Raw genomic sequence first — 20,204 nt, forward strand, 5'->3', positions numbered from 1 at the left:
TTGTTTTTCCACTTATGACAGTGATGGGATACTTTTTTTTAGTACAATACAGAGCCTTACTGTTTTTAGTTTCCCAACTAATTTGAGATAACGGTCTGTTTTAACATGTCTCAATCCTGAAAATAAATCTTATTTTTTCTTTAACCTGATAAAATCTTTTTTTTGTCACAACGATCCAATACAAAACAGTTCAAAACAATAACGGAAAAAATAACAAGCCAGGGGGTTATTATTACATTTTATAAAAAGACATTGAAACTGACGCACAGATGGAGTGTTTTAATCACTTTCTTATTGTCAGAATGTTTTATTGTGTTTATGTATTGTTTGATAAAGTTACAGAAATGAGGGGTATGCTTTGAACATTTTGATTTATGAATGTTCCACTTGAATAAATACAATATGAGATTGTTGTTTCTCTTTCGGCTTTTCCCATCAGGGGTCGCCACAGCGAACAAGTCGCATGGGAAACTTGGCAATGTTTTACGCCGGATGCCCTTCCTGACGCAACCTTCTCAAACCGGGCTTGGAACCGGCAGAGGTAGAGAAGGGAACAGGGAGCAGCCTGGAGTCGAACCCGGGTTTCACGGACGGAAGGTGCCGCAAACCAGCACGAGCTAAACTAGCTCCCCAAATACAATATGAGATTAATTATATATAATGGTTCTTTTTTATGAGACGGACAATGAGTGAGGCCAAACAGTACATGTTCTAAGCACAGGCAGAAGTCTGAGTCTATGTGGGCGGAAATTAAATTGCAAACTTTAGACCGAGTTTAGTGGAAAAAGGGCATGACCAAAATAAATGAACAGCATCTTCAGGGTGTTCTTAACAAAAAGGTACAGGTTATATTAATATATTTTTTTAATCTCTGCAGATATAGTCGGAGGGGGGGGGGTAGTATTTATGGCTTAATTTAGAGGAGAATTCTTTCACTTTATTGGTTAAAAGATATTTTGCTGGCAGATTCCAGATCTTCTTTCATTCTAATTGGTAAACTAGATTATTCCAGTAAATACCTACATACGGAACGGATACAACATCCCTCTATAAAAGTGAGCGTTTACGGCGATTTGTGTTACGTAGAGGGAAAACAAATCTGGCCAATTTCTATTTTAGTTGGGTCAACTAATAATAAAGTTGGACTCTGCAATGATGAGCTTTTGAATAACATACTAACACATTTAGGGATTGCTTTTAGGACAATGTTAAACTCAGATTGAGGTATTTTGATGCTGTATTTAATATTTAAGTACATCTTCTTTATGTGACATGAAAGATCTGTTTGAGTCAAACAGTTGATGAACCAGAAGGATGTTTTCTTCTTTTGCTTTCTTTATCCCACTGAATAGATTCAAATTTGACTGGTTGGTGGAAGTGAGCAATCATCTGTTGTGACTCACAAACACATGTCAAGGTAATGAAAATAAACCACTGTTGAAAGATTTTGCTTACACAACCTACTCTGCCTCAGTACATGGCGAGCCTGATTTACAGAGGTTTAAATTTGCATGTATGTGAAGGTAGATATTATTTGCTTTTTAATTAAAAGGAGTTTAGTAAATCTGATTTTCTCAGCAGGGAGCAGGCACAAACTGCATGAATGAAATAAACACTTAGATTGTGCATGTTTCACCAATACAGTTAAGAACAAATAATGAGAGCAAGTAACCAATTAAATATTCTGTAACCCTTAGTTTTGCCATCTATTGCACATTAATTGTTTGCAGTTACCTTTTGAATTTGGGAAAATTGGCTTTGAAAATGTTTTTCTTGCTACTTTGTTTTGTTTTATTGTTCGTTTGTATTATTTTGTCGATCCAAGATTTGTCTTTAACTCAGATTTACAGTAGAATCGCAAAAGTGTCATGTTTAGGATGAACGACAACAGACCCAGATGCTGGAACGCAGAAAGATCACGGACACAAGAACGGATGTAGTCACTGTTTTATGGTCCAGGAGGAAACTGTTATTCAGTGGAAGTGTTAGGTAGCTGGTGGCGAAATCTGTGATGGCGTCTTGGGATGATGGAAGAGCGTGAGTCCCAGTGGAGGAGGAAGTGAGTGCAGGAAGTCGTGTAGTGGCTGGAGGTCGAGTGCTCAGGTGTAACCAGATGGTGAGTTGATGTGTGGACCCAGGTCGGCAGTGAAAGATCCTGTTGGCAAAGAGGCAGTCGTGAGTACATGTGAGATAGCGAAGATCTAGAAGTAGCTTCAGGATTCTAGAACAACGTGAGACCAAGTACTGCAGCAGGCACATCTTACATGGCGGTCAGAGCAGGAGTGAGTGACAAAAACTGAGTCCAATTAGGAAAGGTGGAACCGAAGGAGTAGATTCTACCTGGAGAGGAAGAGCAGAGAAGGGAGGGGGAAGGAGGAGTAGATCCCCCGAAACACCATAATAAAAAGCCTCTTTTAGTAAATTACAGGGCTATAAAAACAAACAAAAATGCAAGCATGCATAATATAGCCTCAGATGTGAAAACAGCCTTTTAATTTTTTGGAAACTATTGTAAATCCAGAACCATGTAGCCTGTACCCGTTGCAGAACCAGCTGTCCGACTACACTGTTCCGTTGGGGATTAAACCTATGAAGCCACAGTTTTTCCCCTTACGGCACAGTCCCAGCATTTGTGTGAGGCCTGTGTGAGCCATTTACCTTGAGGATTTATGGCTGCTGTTTTTGTTTTGAGTGGCTGAGCAGCTGGGAGCTCATATTGGGGCAGAAAAAAAAACCTGATGCAACTTTTTAGAAAACAAAAAGCGAAGGTTGAACACCACCTTACAAAATTAATAAGATTCAGCTATGAAAGTGTATTTCTAATTTATTGAGTTATATAAATCTACAACAATTTACAATGTATTACAAATAGGGAGGGAAATATGTTTACATTGAAACAGAGAGAAAAATAAATCAGTAAAATGTAAATCTGGTTTATAGGAGAGTTCACATTTTACTGCAAGATGTGGAAAACAATTTTAAAGCTGTTTCGTGTAAGTAGAAATAAACAACTATTTAACTTGGATTGTTCTGTATAAAGTTTGCCTTCATCAGGCCTTTGTCAATAAACAATGAATTAGTGACTATTTAAGTCAACAGTGCTTTTTTGCCTTCACAGCATGCCCATAGAATTCGCCTACAAAATTATCATGTAAAATTGGTGTCGGTACATAAGCTCCTTCAACAACAAAAGAACCAGGAGTAATAATAACATTTAATCTTTCAGCACACAATGCTAACACTGCAAAATAAACAGTATAATGAAAAAACACATAAACATCGGTAAACAAAGGCCAAATCTTTCCCCGTCCCTTATGGCTTCTCCCTACCTATCCAGTTATAGGGGCATGTGGAGGGTTAGGGTTATCCAAATAGGTTTTTTTTAGGGGCTAAACCTGGGTTAGGGTGTTCCGCGTCGCGCTGGGCCACAGAGGGGAGGCATTTTTCTTCATGTGGGTGTGCTCTGAAGCACAGAGGTTTACATTTAAATTTAAGTAATGACTTTTTGTTTTAGGATGATCTGTTTAAAGTTATAAAATCAATGTTTTTATGTATTTCCGACCGCTATTGGCTTCGTGCTAACGTAGCTGACCTGCGACTATTTATGACGTCACCAAGAAGGAGTAATGTCTGAATTCGAAAACAGTGTTTTCCATAACTCTCCTTTTGTAGGGCTAGATGTAGGGAAAGGGGAAGAATTCGAATTCGGCCAAGTATTTGAATTTTTGAGGAGGGAGAGGTTAGTGCTTAGTGAGGTCTATGCTTTTTATCAGCTCTCCATCTGTCTTTTCAATCCAGGAATTCATCCTTCAATGGATTATCCAGGAGTGGAGGGAAGGAACAAACAAAAATGTCGTGGTATTGTATTGAAATTGTTATGCGTCATCTATTTTCCTCAATATCAGGAATATTTCACAAATGTGCTATCATTCAACAACAAAAAAAGAAAAAGAAACTCGTGCTTTTGTGTAGGAAATTAATCTTAGAGAGTTTAAGATTACTTTTTTAATTATAACAGATGTTCTTGTCATAATATTCATGACTGCTCTCTCTTTTCTCATTGCAGCAATGACTAACTTATCTTTTCTGTTCTAAAACAGATGGCAGGGAAATTGGTTCTGTCCATCTTCATGTTCTTGCACCTTTACAGTTACTAACATCTTTCTTTTGTCTAATTGCAGACATTTGGTGGCTTTCACAGCTGCAATGACTAACTTATTTCATCTCAGATTATCCAGGAGTTTTGTATTTGTTCATGAGTTTATTTCATTGTTGCAGCTACTAACTTAAATGTTCGTCCAACAATAGATGAGCCAGTATTTTACATGCTTATTTGTCTTTCTGTCCTCTCAAACCCATACTAGTCTTGGCAAATAGTTGCCGAGTCTGGTTCTGCTGGGAGTCTCTTCCTTTATTTGGAGGTAGTTTTCTCTCTACCGTCAGTTTTGCTTGCAATCGCTCGTTAAGGGTGTCCAGTTTCAATGTTGACACAATGTACAAATAGGATCGCAGGTCCTGCGGTGCGATTTCAGCATCAGACGCAGCACATCGGTCTGGCAGCAGGGCATTTTTTATGGCATCACGGTGTGATTTGGGCATTGCGTCTCATTGAAAATGTGAATACTGGAAAAGAAGACGGATTGCCTGTAGAATCAGACTCTGCTTTGGCACGTGACATGTTAATGACGCAATCAACGGGTGGAGTCCAAAATTAACATGGGAGAGAATATAATCGTGCTACTCCTGAACTTCATAAAAAATAAAATTCTTTGCTTTCTTTCTGAGCTTTCTTTAGAAAATGGGCGTCAGAAAGAAAATTTTGTGAAAGACCCTAAAACAAGGGACCAAGACTTGACAAGATTAATTGGGGGGGGGTGATTGATCATTTTACATTTTGAAAAGGGAATAAAATATTTTGGGCTCAAGGCACAGACAAGTTTCTTCCATGCTCATTCTCTTCATCAATATCCCACTGGGCTCATTAATAGAGAGCTATGTGGAACCAAAGATGAGGCTGTAGGAATTCTTTGAGACTAGAGGTAGAAAATGTAAAATACAGACAACTTTTTTTTGTGTGGTTCATACTCGTTTAATGCACTTTCCTTCATCTGCTCTGAGATGATTGTGATCAGTCTGGATTATTTTAAGAGGGTTAGGGTTTAGGGCAAAGATAAGCAAAGCTGCATGTAAACTGACCTGAGCAGGGAGACATGAACCTGAGATTGTCTTTTTTTAAAACAAACAAATGGAGGCAAATTTTAAAACTTGAAAAAAAAACTCAATTGTGAATCGACTTTATAAATAAACGGAATAGAACTGAAATAAGCTCGGGGGTGAACCCTCCTCACCCACGGGAAAGTTACAAAGGGCTGCATGGTGGCATGATAGTCAGCAGAGTCCCCTAACAACTTGAATTTTGGCTGGGTCCCTTCTGTGAGGAGCTTCCATGTTTACCGCGTGTGTGGCTTTTCTCTGGACACTCTGGCTTCCTTTCGTAGTCCAAAAACATACATAGGTTGATTGACAGCTCTAAATTGTCCCTTTGGAGTAAATGTGGCCCTGTAATAGTCTGGCAAATGGTCTGAGGTCTACCCCCCTCCCCTCACCCTGAAGCAGCTGGGATAGGCTCCCATGAACCTCCACAGGAATATAAGATGGATGAATGGAAATCTTCCCCTCATAAAAATGTTCTGGAGGCACCAATGGCAACGTGTGCTTTTTCTACATTTAGACTAAAGCCAGTACTTTTTAGGTAAAACACTTTTTTTTTACAACTTCCAGAAATTCATGCTAAAATGACAATGCCAGAAGCAACAAAATCCTCCTATCTGTGCCCCATTTTTCGATTCTGTTTTTGGTTTATGGCAGAAGCACAGAATCAGTCTCACTGTTGATTGCTCTTCTTCTTGCACCATGCTGCAGGTTCATGCTGAGAAAATGAATTGCTTCTCCTTTTCTCTCCATTTGTCTTCACTGTGGGCAAAGAAAAATGCCACAGAGGACTATTCTCAATTTTTCTTTCTTTCCCTCTTTTCTTTAAAAGACAAACGTGCTATGAAATATTTGGATCTAAATCCTTAAAACTTAGCAGTCATATTTGCAGTCAAAAGTACAGAAACTATGTTATATAAATTATATAAAATATAGATGATGGATTGAAAGAAGAAAAAATAAATGTTATTAAACCTAGCGTGCTGCTTTTAATGAAATTGTAACATTTTACTTGAGTTCCTGCCAAACATTCTTCACTATATTATTTAAAATAATTATTCCAAACATCATGTTACAATATCAATATCTAAACCAGTCCAAAAAAAGAAGGTTTTTTAAGAATAACACTTTTTTTTAACATTGTCTGTTTTTAATACAGATGAGATTTATGGTTCTTTAAGTGGAAACAGATTCAGTGAATCCACTCTTTTTTTTTACAGCCATTTAAAAAGTTGTGTATTTTTATAGGATGATTTCTTTCTTAGAAAGCCTGCTGTTATCTCTGTTTTATAGTTTGGAAATAAAAACACAGGGAGACATTTGGAATTCAGAAAAGGGTTATTTCCCTCCCTGCTCGTCCAGTGTGAACACCATGGGCGAAACGCGCATTCAAGAATGTGTGTCACATCCCTGGTGTGAAGGTAGCATGAGGCATTCATTTTATTGGATTTGGGTTGTGTGTTCATTTAACTTGATGTTTTGTAGAAAAGCAGCTGATCACACTAAACACTGGTGTCTTTTAGAAATGTAAACTGTACTATATTACTTTATAATGAAGTTCTTTCAAGTACTGAGTCAACACACATACTGTAACTTTGAGGTATATTCGTACTCCTGCTTTTGGATTAATTTCTCAAGTTATGGCCACAGGAACATTAGTATTTTGCGATCCTAATAAACAAATACAATTGATAAAAACTTTTATCTGTATGGTTATTGCTTTGGCTCTTTATTTTTTAATGGAAAGAACTATTGGTTACGATTTTTCTCAAACAAACAGCAGTTCTCCTTAATGTGAGCCTCATACAAATCTTTTATGAGGCTCCCCTGCTCCACAGAGGAAGATGTGGGAAAGTTTTCTCAGAGTACATATAAATTCCACCGAGTGGATTGCAACAAAAATACAGCTCCCCTGCCCAGTGCAGTTTATGGGCTCAGCTCCTCTGTCTCAATTTTGATCTGTGGAATGAGATCATCTATATTTAATGATGACTCTAATGAAGCTTTCACATTGTGTTTGCTTGCTCTCCATTCTCCTCAGCTGCCTCCTCTTGAGTACACTTAACCTAAAAAAATACACCCAAAACACACTTTCACAAAGGCCAAACAGGACAATAAACTTAGAAATTTAAAATACAAGTTGTGGGTCAGTGCATGGAGGTGATGTGTGTTCTCCTCATTAATATGCTCATACATGCTTGTGTTTAAGTGTTTGTGGCAGCTTGGGACAAAGCCCATAACTTGGGGCTAAATGTCTAAAAGGTCCCATTGGAGTCAGTTGAGATGACCAGCTAGAATGATGTGTTCCTGGCTCAGATAAAGAGTTCCTGGGGGCAATAAGCTGGATGACAGTGATCCATTACCCTCCTGAAGGCCCATTTCTGAGAGAACACAGAGAAAAGCTACTTTTCTCCCAGTGCCAGCTTGTTTACACACACTAGATCTGGTTTAGTCCCAGATCCACACAGGTCCCTCTCCTAATTCCATCCATTATTCAACATAAAGAAAAGGGGGCAGGACAGTGACTGGAAATGAATGTCCTAATTAGAACAGAGAAAGAAGAGATGAATTTATGAAATGGAGGGCAGTTTAAAGTCAGGAGGGGTTAGAGTGAGGGAAACTTGGGAAGCAGAGGTGACAGAAAAGGGAAATACTAGTAGTAGTAGTGAATTTGAGTTAAAGCAGGGGTCGGGAACCTATGGCTCGCGAGCCATATATGGCTCTTTTGATGGTCACATGTGGCTCGCAGACGAATCTTTTTTATAATACTTTTTTTTTCATTAGACCAGTCCTTCTCGGGCGCGATGCGATGTCAGAGGCGCGGAGTAGTATCGGTGTATGTAGAGAAAAATCAGCGCCAGCATTATCAGTTTACTATTATCTATTATTTCACAGAGTTTGTACCAACTGGAAACCTGTGAATTGCCGTGCCTAAAACTGCGCGCTCCCGTCTCTGAGAAAGAGCGCGCAGATGCGGGACGGGATGTGTGAGGAAGAAAGCATGGGGTGGGGCTGAGGTGTTGTGTGGACAGGCAGCAGGTGAATCGCGCAGGGAATGTAAATACGTAAAACCCGCTGCCCGTCATTCACTGCAGCGTGTAAGTGTGTTTGGCTCCGTATCTGCATGTGATCAGTCTGTCTCACATCTAAAGAACATTCAGACCTACGATCACGTTTAAAGTCTCAACGCCTGCATGGAGCAGAAACTCCACGTAAACCAGACTAGACCATCAGCAAAACTACCACGAGAAATACTCATCATTTATTAGCAACAGCATAACAAAGTTATTAAAAATAATCCACAGACTTATTGTACTTTAAAAATGTTGAAATTAAATCAAATGCACACATTCACTTGTATATTTAGTTTTAAACATATTGTCGCGGACTGAGTTTTACTGGGCGGCTGTTGGGCCGCGTTAAAAGTTCTGGAGTTCATTGAACGCATCAAGCAGAGATCTGATTGGCCCTCAGTTCTGTCGCTCAGCCTGTTGTTAGGTAATTTGGACCAATGGGGTTCAGCTATGGGCCGAATAAGGGAAATGGGAGGGCTGGAGCGGCAGTGAGGGGAGACGCTCTCTTGTCTCGGCGGAGAGATTCAGGAGTTGCTGAATTAATTGTACGGCGTTTGTTGTGGTCTGCAGTCACCAGAATAAAGAACCTTAAAAGAGGTTAAGTCTCCGTGCCTCAGTATGGAAAAGGGACACTACATTTTTGTATGGCTCTTTCTAAATTACATTTAAAAATATGTGGCATTTATGGCTCTCTCGGCAAAAAAGGTTCCCGACCCCTGAGTTAAAGCAACACAAAAAAATCCATGAAATAACAAGATCACTTTTTATGTCTTTGTGTTACCTTGTCATGCTGTTTTCATCTCTGATACTGGTTTATAGAGACTAAAGATTGGAAAGAAATGCTGATTCATTTAAAGACAATGAGCTAAATTTAAGTACAACTATGGATTTTAATTTAGCATATTTGTCTTTTGTAATATTTGAGTTTAGTCCCAATTGTTTTGGACAAATGTGAAGCAGCACATTATAGGATTGGAACATTTATAAATGTCACACAGCTTGGGCAGAACTTAAATGTGTTCCCACCCACATTGTCTGCTACACCAGTCTTTCTAGCTTGAGATCGTTATAGCAACGGTCTCCTGCAATGGTCTGGAAACATGCATTCTGGGCTGATAGGCGATTGTAAATCATCCACAGGGGTGAATGAAAGTGTATTTGGTGGCATGACAAAGACACTGAAGAAAAGCTATAAATGTGAATTTGTTTTGCTGCTATTCTGTAGAATTTAACCTTTGATATTTTAGAAGCTTTTCAGAGAAAGAAAATGTTTAATTTTAAGTTATTCCTGTAATTTAATCTTTATGCACTTTAAGATAAAGTCATAATTGACCATAACCGACACTGAACATTAAAATGGATTTGAGTTTTGTTTACATGTTTTATTTTTCTTCTGAATTGGGACTGTAGTCATTCTCTGCGCTTGCTCATAACTCACAACTGGTTAACAAAAACATTTGTTGGGGTGATGTTGAAGCTCAAATACTTTCCCAAGTCTGTGCTGTAGTTATAGGTAATTACCAACTAATATGTGTATGTAATTTCTCTTTAAGTGCAGTGTGATGTGTGTTTAACAGAAAGTAAGAATCAAGGATAAAAAACAAGTATTAAAAAAATGGGTACGAAATGATAAGTTGGAACCTGAACTTTTCCTTGTGGTGATGCTGTTTAGTGGAAATGTAGAGTATAGATCTTAACTTTAATTAAGCAAACAATTATTTTGGGAAACTCCTGAGATATTTTCAGACACAAACCTGCCCACAGGGTGTGCAAGGTCAATGCTGCACTCTGTTACAGCGTTAACAGAATCCCATTCTTGGTCATTTGATTTTAAATTGGAATACAATTAGGACTGGGTTGATAAAATCGATAATTTGATCTAAGGCTAATAGATCAATAATCGAACCATAAAAGTAGAGATCAATCTTTTATGCCTTTCCCAGTGATCTAAAATAATAAATAGTGTGTAATTTTAAAGCAGTTTTCTACCTTCCACGAAGGCCCAAAGAGCTTCACAGTCCCAGTACCCCATCATTCGATGCTAACGTAGAATGGGATTTCCCACGGGATGGCTAATGTTAATGCTCAGTCGACCAAAACATACATTGCTGAATAAATAAACAACTTTATATAGTCACATTCATGAATTTTCCAAACTCTTTCAAGAACACTTTTTTAAAAAGTAAACATTTGTGGTCTAAAGTCTAAAGTGCCCAAACTGAAACGTCCTCCAGGAGAGGCAGAATATTTATTTCTGCAATATGAGCTGGTTTGGAGCCTTAATAATGTTAATAATCTGCACATTTTTGATAGAGGTTCTCCATTTGAGAAACCATGTAACACTGTATGGTGTTAACAATCTCATTGGTTTATTATTTGTATCAGAGTGATAAAACGTAAATAGATTATTATTGTATTTCTATACAAATATGTCTAAATGTGTGAACCATGTAAATTCAAAATCGAATCGTATCGCGTGGATCTAAAGAAAAAAGCGAATCTAGCACAGTTTGCTCAGCTGATGATGATATATAGTGTATGTCATTTATGAAACAATTGTTAAGCTGGAGTTACAGAAAAAGGAAACTAAAAGGTAAAAAAAAATTAAGCAAGCAGTGTTAAACAGCATATTTTTGTAAAACCATAATTATGAAATAAATAAGGACAAAAATATACATTCTTTACCATTTTTAAAAATTAAAAAATGAATGTTGTTCCTAAAGAAGAATGAAATTGATTGTGCAAGAAAAGGAAAGCTCTATAAGAAAATGTAATGCTGGTGCTGATGCAGATTAGACTGTATAAACTTAAGGTACCTGTATATTGTTAGGGGTAGGATTGAAAAAACGTTTTAACTTCTTCCTACTCCATTTCTAACTATATATTGATGTCATTTAATTTAATTTATAATCTTTATAAAATTTTCCTTTGTTGTTTTCTTTTATTGTTGTCATTGTTTTCTATGTATTGTTTGAAATACATTTACAAACAAATGTTTATGTATCTGGCATTATTATAATTAGTGGTTACTTCTATTGTAAAATTAGCTCAAACATTTTTCCCCTGAAGCTTGATAAACTAATAGTTTGATTGATTTTCACACCTCACAGGGCGATTTTTCACAGCTATAGTATCTTGTCATTTCATTTCTCACAACAGTGTGATTACGGCACATTGAGGTTTTCTCAAAATAGCTTTCAGAAATCAGCTTGAAAGTGGGTGTAAAACTACTTTACATATTATTTTTCTGCTCCAAGAACATTTTTGCTGCTAGACAAATATTTGATGATTATATTATCGTTTAATTGCATTGAACAATTCTATTTATCATCTGATTACAAATATTAAAGAAACAAAATGTGTTGGGATCATGCAAAAAAGTTACATTTCTGTTTTGTTTGTCATGGTGCCTCTGTCAGCCCCAACCCTCTCTGCCCTGCTCCGGCGGATTCCCAGCTGTTGCCACTCACCTCATCAGCCTACTGCCTTCTCAAGGAGATCCACAGCCAGTATTCGTCGCCAGTTCGTTGCTCCTCCATGGTGCTTGTCTGGTCACTTATGTTTATGCCAAGTAAGATATTCCTGTTAGTAACCTTGCCTTTCGCCTCGCTTCCAGGATTCAATCTTCACGAGTGTTACCTGGGATTGCCTCCGGAACCGCCTGTTTCCTCCACGCTCTCTTCGCCTGCTGTTCATGCCCTCTCAGCCTCCATCGAAGCCCTCCAGCCACGCCACGTCTTCTCGCCACTTATCAACAGTCTCGAGCCGAAGACATCACCTCCAGAAGATCACCTACGAGAGCAAATAAATCTAATTACTTACCTAATAACTCTCCTGTGTTCCTTCCGGGTTCCAGCATCTGGGTCTGTCTCGAAGTCTCGAAAATCATGACATTGTTAGTAGTTTGGTAGTTTTTCTAATCCTCTTCCAAAGAATTCCCTATTCCCTTTAAAAAAAAAGGAAAATATGTATTTTTATCTGCATAGTTTGGTTTGGTTGGTCCATATCAAGTGTGAATGGAAATCTGGATATGCTAAAAATTAGGTCTGAGTCTACTATGACACGTCCATTTCTTTATAATGTTTTAATTTTTAAGTTTTTATTATTGCTGACCCAGAGGGAGCATCTACAGGTTGTCTAGCAGAGGTCCATGAGGCACTCCCCATGGTGTGGAGAGTCAATCACGTTATGACAACGAATAGAGGATCCAAGCCTGGTAATTTTGTGGGTGTGCCTCAAGGAGCTGTTTGTGGCCATGCTAACACTATACAATGTCCCCTTCATATTTACTACCTTTTACTACTAGGATCAGTACTCCAGAACAGCAGAAATGAGTACGACAGTCGAGAAAAATGGATTAGGATGAGCAGATGCCGAATAAATGGCACTGATCTGGTGTTTGTCCTTCAGTTGAGAACAGAATTATTTAAAAAAAAAACCCTGTCAAACTCTGCAGGCAGTTTCTCACCTAAGCTCAGGTCCTCTTTCAGAGGTGGTAGTTTAAAGATCATGAGCAGTATCTTTGATCACAGGCACAACTGTCACCTCAACTTTCCAAGCTTTCTCCAGTTCATTTTTGCACAATACATATCCTTGAAGTTGTGTCATGGCATCTGAAGCAAATGATTATAGGTTCAGATGCCATGATTCACTTTTAAGACTACTTGCTGACGTTGCCATCACTATGTATTGCCAAATCTACCATAACAGCTTTCCTGTTTCCTTCATCCACCACTACAATATTTGGTTTGGTCGCCATTATATCTGTACCTGAAAATCCCATAAATAAAAAAGAACATTTACTAAACAGTGTCCTTTTCCAGCAGACTAATAGTATGAACACTTACTCCTAAACTAAATTTACTGTTTTACGATGGAAATCAGCGTAATGCAAACTCCTAGCATGTCGTTGACACAAACTATTTTTTTTCAATCAAATCAACTCAGGCGCAATATAAAATCTAGATATAACTATTAGGGCAATAGTGTTTTTCCCCAAATCCCATTTTTACTCAAACAGCAATGTGTGTCACTCTTTGTAGCAATTTTGTGCTGCATACATACTGTTCCTAAGTAAATGCTACATTAGCCACACATGGCTGACTTAAATAAACTATATTTGGTCTTTGAACTAAAAGTAGCACAAAGCCAAAATAGAAATCAAGCTAAGATGTTTGTCCTTGAGCGTCGCACAATCAGCAGTAAAAACCTGGTCTCCAACATGTGGTTGGCAACTCAAAGGGATCTGGTATTTTCAAAAAAAAAGGTACGTTTCCCCATGTGGCGCAGTCCCTGCTCCCAATTTAACTCCTTTAATTACATGCCTTTAAAATTTGGATTGCTCGCTGGCTGCTTGGTGTCTGCTTTTGGATGCAACTCCGGGTTATGTTGCTGGTTTGGGGGCCAGAGAGATTGCAGAAATGTGGGGGCTTGTTCTGGCTGTGAGTGAGAATCCAACGTGGTTTACCTCTATCTCCCTTCATGCAGGGCTCTGTCTTTCTCTGCCTCACTGTGTTTTGTTTTCTTCAGGGGATTTGGCGAGCTCTAACTCAGCCGTCTAAATCCATTGTGGCTGCTCTACACTCCCTTCCAATCCTTTTATACTTCTCTTTTTTGTTTCTCAAGTCTTCTTAGTCTGGATTTTGTATTTTCTCTCCATATACCACTTTTCTTCTGAAGTCTCACCTCAGCCAGTTTGGTCTCATCTGTTTGTAAACCTACAGTTCTCACTCATTTCTTCGTTGTTGCTTGCTTACCCGGTTACAGCTCCATTCCTCCTTCTGTACTTTTCATCACCTCTGCTTTACTTTTTTTTTTTTTTAATCAATTTTATTTATGATTTCCCTTTCATAAAATTCTAGCACCTTTTTTTTTAACTTCTGTTTTGCAAAATTATAACCAGATTATAGCCAGAAACGTGATGGTTGTGTATTACATGCTAAGACTAGGTCAAAAATGAACATCTTTCTTTGATTTAATCTTAGAAAAACAAAATTTATTTAAAAAGTTCTGTCATTAAAACAACTTTGCTCCAAAAATCTTAATGCGACAATTTAAAAAAGGTAACCAATCTTTTTAACACACCTAGTGCTAATATGCACTGTTTTTGTCATTACCACATCATAAATTAAGGATTTGTATTTGAAATTTAGTATTGAGAACCCACTGACAGACTGGTGATCTGTCAAGGGTGTTATCAACCTTTGCCCAACAGCAGCTAGGACAGACTCCGGCTACCCTGTAACACCAAAAGGTTTTAGCAGGTTCAGAAGATGGATTAAGTGCTGACCACAATTATATTAAATTAAAAAGTAACCAGGTTCAAAATCCAGAATTAAAGTATTAAATAGTCTAGAAATGTAATAAGGACAGGACAGGTAAGGTTTAAACAATGCAAAATGAACTCATTGTAAAATATATGTTTTTCATTGGTACTTCAAGTTAAAGGAGGTTAATATGGAGCAAAGCTTGAAATTGAAGAGTTCTTGTAGTAAGACTGAAGACTCTCCTGGAGTCTACACAGGGGGGCTGATTTGGGATGAGTCAAATTGAGGTACTGAGAGAGCTGAAGGGCATTGCGTAAGTAGAGTAAAGAAGGGAAGAGTGTTGCTTCAGAGGTCTGCAGTGGTTCTAAAGAGGAAGCATAAGAAACTTGATTATTCACAGGTGATTGGCTGTGAGATAGATGCAACCAGTTACAGCATGATTAGGTGGAGGCTGTTTGCATTGATGAACAGGTGATGTGAGAAAGTGGTGATGTGAGATCTAAAGTGCAGCAGATTGGGCTTGTGGGGTCAATATAAGCTTTAACCCTTGTGCTATCTTAGATGACCCCACCCTTACTTTGACGTGTTATTCCTAACATGACAAAGGTGGATAAAGGTGGAAAGATTTCATGTAATCCATGGACACCAGGGAGGATCACAAATCATTGAAGAAAAAAGGTTCAGCGCACTGTTTAGTGGGTCTAGATGACCCAACTCCCAATGTTAAAGTGCCTAGGATAGCACAAGTGTTACTAAATAGGTAAAAAGTGTGAATTAAAACATTAAGCAAACAGAGAAACAGCAATGGCAAGAAAGCAAATGACCTGACAAGACTGAACAGAAAACCAAACACCTGGATAGTTACTGAAATGAAGCCAGCTCATAGTGAGAAGGCCCTGGTTCAAGTCCCAGCTGTGGGGGGTTTGCATGCTCTTCTTTATGGCTGTGTCCAAATACCCTCACAACTCTCTAACCACTAAAAAAATGATATAGTTCAGGACTATATGGTGCCCTGGGTTTCAAAAGTAATTCAAGATACTGCGCTCACTACTTTCTTTTTTAACCCCTGATATGACATCGCTGATTTCCTGAAATAAAATTAAACAAAACTGAACATTTCACGAAGACTAGTTATGAATCCTCTGTGTTCTGATGATGAAAACTGGGATGGTTTATAGAAATTAAATTTGACTACAATTTTCTAAAAGGAAAATTGTTCAAACCCAGTGCATTATGGTCTATATTAGCCAACCTAGTAAACATTGATGGACTCTAGTTTTATGAAGAGACTTATGGGAAATTTCTAGGTCACTGGATTTTGGAATTGTAGATTCTGACAGCCCTACAAAATGAAGAGAAGGAATTCAGACACAACCCATGTGTGTTTTCTCTGACCACCACAGCTTCCTCCCATGGTGCAAAAACCTCTCAGCTTGGTGACACTACATTGCCCCCTGAGTGTGAATATGAGTGTGTGTTGTTGTCTGTCTCTGTGTGGCCCTGAGATGGACTGTCCAGGATCTGGGTGGGTTGGTTTCACCATCTCTCCCTGTGACACCAATGGTGTAAATGATGAATAAACCTGATGTGTCTGAGATAAGACTGAGACAACTATCTCACATTTCTGACATGTATGTTTATTTACCTTTTTAGTTCATCTTAATAGGTGGAATCCACTGTTGTATGTATCCATAAATTGGCACACAAACAAGCAGGGAGGACATAAGAGTTAAAATGTTTATGTATATAGATTATAAGTTTAAACAACATAATAGTTTAAATCAGTTTAACAAAGAATAGCTTTTGAAACTTAAAGGACCTATACCATGCAAAATAAACTTTTTGAGCTTTTAAGTGCAGTATAATGCTCATTTCTCACTATAAACATCCCCAAAGTAGTATTTTAATCCATACATGCATTTAAAAGTATGCTGTACTCTGAGCACCAGCCCCCCTCAATTCACGAAAACGAGCTGACGTAGACCAGTGAGAACAGCCCCTTCCAGGATGAGTCTGCGCTGCCAGCACCGCCACGGGCTAACTGACACAACCACTTTCTTCACTAAGCTAACAGTGGTCTGCAAAATGCTTTCCTTTCATATGCACAACACCATATATGTTCCAATTGTGTCCAGTCTCCAATGGCCACTGGTGGGCTCTAATAATGACCGGGATCCTTTAAGAGCTTCTTTGAACGTTGATTTTTGATCAAAGATTGACAGGTGCGTGTGTCTCCAGGAAAATGATTCACATGAAACCGAAGAGGATTTTTGATACGAAGATTGATGCTTCAAAGAGAAAGGACACGTTCACAGGTAGTGCTAGTCAGAACATAATACAATGTTCTCAGCGTTTCGATAAATTTTGAAATGTTCATCCAGTGGTGGTGGCTGCCTTTCTTGACCAAATTTAACCCCAAAATGAACCCATTAGCCATCATCGGCGTCTGTGATGGAATAAAAGCCAACCTCCAACAGATGCCTCTCTCTAATAAATGCTGCCAAATTTTTGGAATAAACGGCAGGGCTACTAAAGGCAGATTCACAATTTTTGGAAATTTTTGGATGTTGTTTGTTTTCATGGATGAAACACAGATTCGCTGAGGAGGCTAGCTCTGAGACGGCATCATGAAATAGACGGCACACAGAAGGAGCTACAGGCGGAGCCTGAGAGATCCAGTCATCTCACTTCAGGGTATGAAAATACTTCACAAATAACTAATATTTCATAAATAGATTTTTGAGAATCAATTTAATTGTTCTTTAGAGTGCCAATGGTAATATATGATCATGTATATGGATGCATTTTTCTTTTAAAAGACTTAAGAAAAGTATGGTATAGGCCCTTTAACTGAGTTTGTTTTTTTATTGGTTTTTAAAAACATAGAATAGAATGTATGTGCATTTTTACTTTTGTACTAAAATTACATACAGATGTATACCTTAACAGTTTTTAAAAGCAGACATGACACAAATAATAAACTCATTCATCTTTTAGTGGTTCTTAATGTACTTCCTGATGTCAGTTACCAGTTTTGTTCCCAAGTCTGGTCTTCATTCAGTAGGTTGTACGAACAACAAAACGTCAACAGTCAAGTTGAAAAAAGTGAACCAACTGCTGCCTGGTATAGGGTAACTACAGCTAAATTGGGCCACCTTTTGGTTTATAGCTCAGGAAACTGAGTATGGCATTTAATTGTGATCCCAGTATTAATAATAATTGTCATTAACATTTTTGTGCTGAATTAATGGAATACTATATTATTGTTAAAACTCTATAGCTGTTGAAAACATCAGCTGCCAACAAATTTTTTAACCCTTGCATTGACGTGTTCTCCCTACCATGAAAAAGGTGGATAAAGGTGAAGAGGATTTCATGTAATCCATGGACACCAGTAGGGATCACAAATCATTGAAGAAAAAAGGTTCAGCGCACTGTCTAGTGGGTCTAGATGACCCAACTCCCAATGTTAAAGTGCCTAGGATAGCACAAGGGTTAAGATGTGCCTCATTCAGGTAAAATGGACCAGCATATCAGCTAAAACGAGCCACTCAAACTGCAAAATAAAACAGTTGTTGCTTATTATAAAATAAAATAAAATTTACGAGCAACATCCTCGGAAATTACAATAGAATTCATTAGACGTTAAAAAATATATAACAAATACAGGCCTATCAATACAGCCTCAGCATAGTAGAGCTTACATGCTTCTATTACCTTTTCCTTTTTCCAGAACTTCAACAGTCAACCTATCATTCTTAGGATTAAAGTGAACCCCTCTGCAGCCTGGTATACAGAAACGAGAAAGCAAACTTCTCTTTATCACAGCCAAACATATATTTCACACGGCAAATATTCACCATTTCCATCTTACAAGAAAATTACAGAAGGTTTTAGGCTTTGCATCTCAACCAGGCTAATATTCAAAGTTTGGGCCTTACAACTGTTGTTCAAAACAATGATTAAAAGTTTCAAATAACAAACGTGAGGAAGTTTTGTCGTGAAGAAGTTTGCATTTTGTTTTTTCATGAACCATGCTTGCTGCAATGTCACGGTTGACTGCAAGGTTTCATTCGTCGAGGCCTCGTTTGCACTCCTGTTTCTTTTGTCTTCTACTTTCACAAAGTAGGTCTGCAATATGCTTCTGTCATCGGGTCTCTGATGAGATTTGACACCAACTCCGTGGGGATGGAAACTTTGCAGATCACAAGTCTCTGTAACAAAAGAGCTTAGAACATCCTAGAAAGCATGGAATGGATGCGTGCGTACACACATACCCACACACACACACACACACCCACCCACCCACCAGCCCACACACACAGTATATTTCTGATAGCTAACAGTAAAGCAACTGTAGTGACGGTCTTAGTAGTACCATTTTAACGTGTTAATTACAATTGAATATGTTTCTAAAAAAATTGTAGAAAGGAATCAATTCAGTTAATTTTATACATAAAAAATAGTTCTTACTTTTTTTTAAATACTAAAATGGTCAATTAAAGTCAAACAAAAAATTATTTAAAGAGGTGTTAAAAGAGGGTGTAAACCAGTGACGTGCAGTCAGGAGAGGCAGGTGAGGCACAGCCTCACCTGTTATTATGGGAAGAAAAGAGAGAAAAAAAATCCAATTATTATATTTAATCAGTAATTTGTGCTTTGCAGTCATTTTCCATTTAAATGTACCATTTTTGGGTGTTTTTTCTTTTCAAAATCGCTGAATTTCCGCATTTGCCATTCAGATAATAAGAAGTGACGTGCGATGAGGCACCAGCCCGCTGAGCCTCACCTTGGATTGCGCAATACCTATGCAGTCAGACGGTACTGCTGTCTCTCTGTATGTCGGTTCAATCACTTGTACTATATGAGCTGGGTTTACATAATTTAGCAGATGTATATGATGTACACTGTTTGTTTTTATAAATAACTGTATGTGAGGGACGTGTTTCTTGTGCTGAGCGCTAAACGCCAGCAAAAAAGCCGCTGGGTGAGGCCAGACATTCTCGTGCCTCATGTTAGGGGGCGCCAGTGAGCCCTGAGATTATGACGCTAAAAAATAATAGAATAAGTGATAGCAAGCGGCAAGTCATTTTTTCAGAAGGAGCGGCGTATGGACTTTATTTACAAGTAAAGGTAAGACTATAATAACGTTTTTGCTTTTTTCTATGCTGCAGTTTGTATATGAAAAAAAAACACGTTGAAATGATATTTTAAACAAAACACGTTAACTGTTGTCAATTAAATGGTGAATAAGTTACTCAGTATGGTTCATATGTTTGTAAATCTGACTGATGACGTCAGTGCCTCACAAGCCATTAACCTCACCGCACGTCACTGGTGTAAACTAAAGCATAACATTAACCTTTCAAAGCAGGGACGCAGTGCATTGGTTTGAATAAAATAATGTATAAAAATTAGGCATGTGTGCAAAAAGAATTGTCACAAAATGCATTCAAAAGGACATGACGGATACGTTCCTATAGCGAAGTGAATGCTGCTGTTGATATTGATTACCCACTATAGTTAGGAAACATGGTCAGGTCCCTAGGCTGAAATGTAGTTTACTAAAAACTTTCTCACACTTTAATGTCCAGCTACTGTGCCCAAACCCTAATATTGTGGAAGTTGATCATTGAGCTCAAGCATTTTTTTA

The 20,204-nt window shown here is 38.1% G+C and overlaps 1 long non-coding RNA gene across 1 annotated transcript; it reads right to left on the reverse strand.

Moving 5' to 3' along the window:
* Window positions 1-287: 287 nt before the first annotated feature.
* On the reverse strand, window positions 288-12,061 carry LOC110015141 (uncharacterized). The gene is made up of 4 exons (XR_002290256.3): window positions 11,925-12,061; window positions 11,756-11,840; window positions 2,265-2,340; window positions 288-2,155 (listed from the first exon to the last, which is right to left on the reverse strand). It is a non-coding gene; the product is annotated as an uncharacterized LOC110015141 (long non-coding RNA).
* Between the last annotated feature and the right edge of the window lie 8,143 nt (window positions 12,062-20,204).

Source organism: Oryzias latipes, chromosome 5 (assembly GCF_053564925.1).
Source record: "Oryzias latipes strain Hd-rR chromosome 5, Olatipes_Hd-rR_3.1".
NCBI lineage: Eukaryota > Metazoa > Chordata > Actinopteri > Beloniformes > Adrianichthyidae > Oryzias > Oryzias latipes.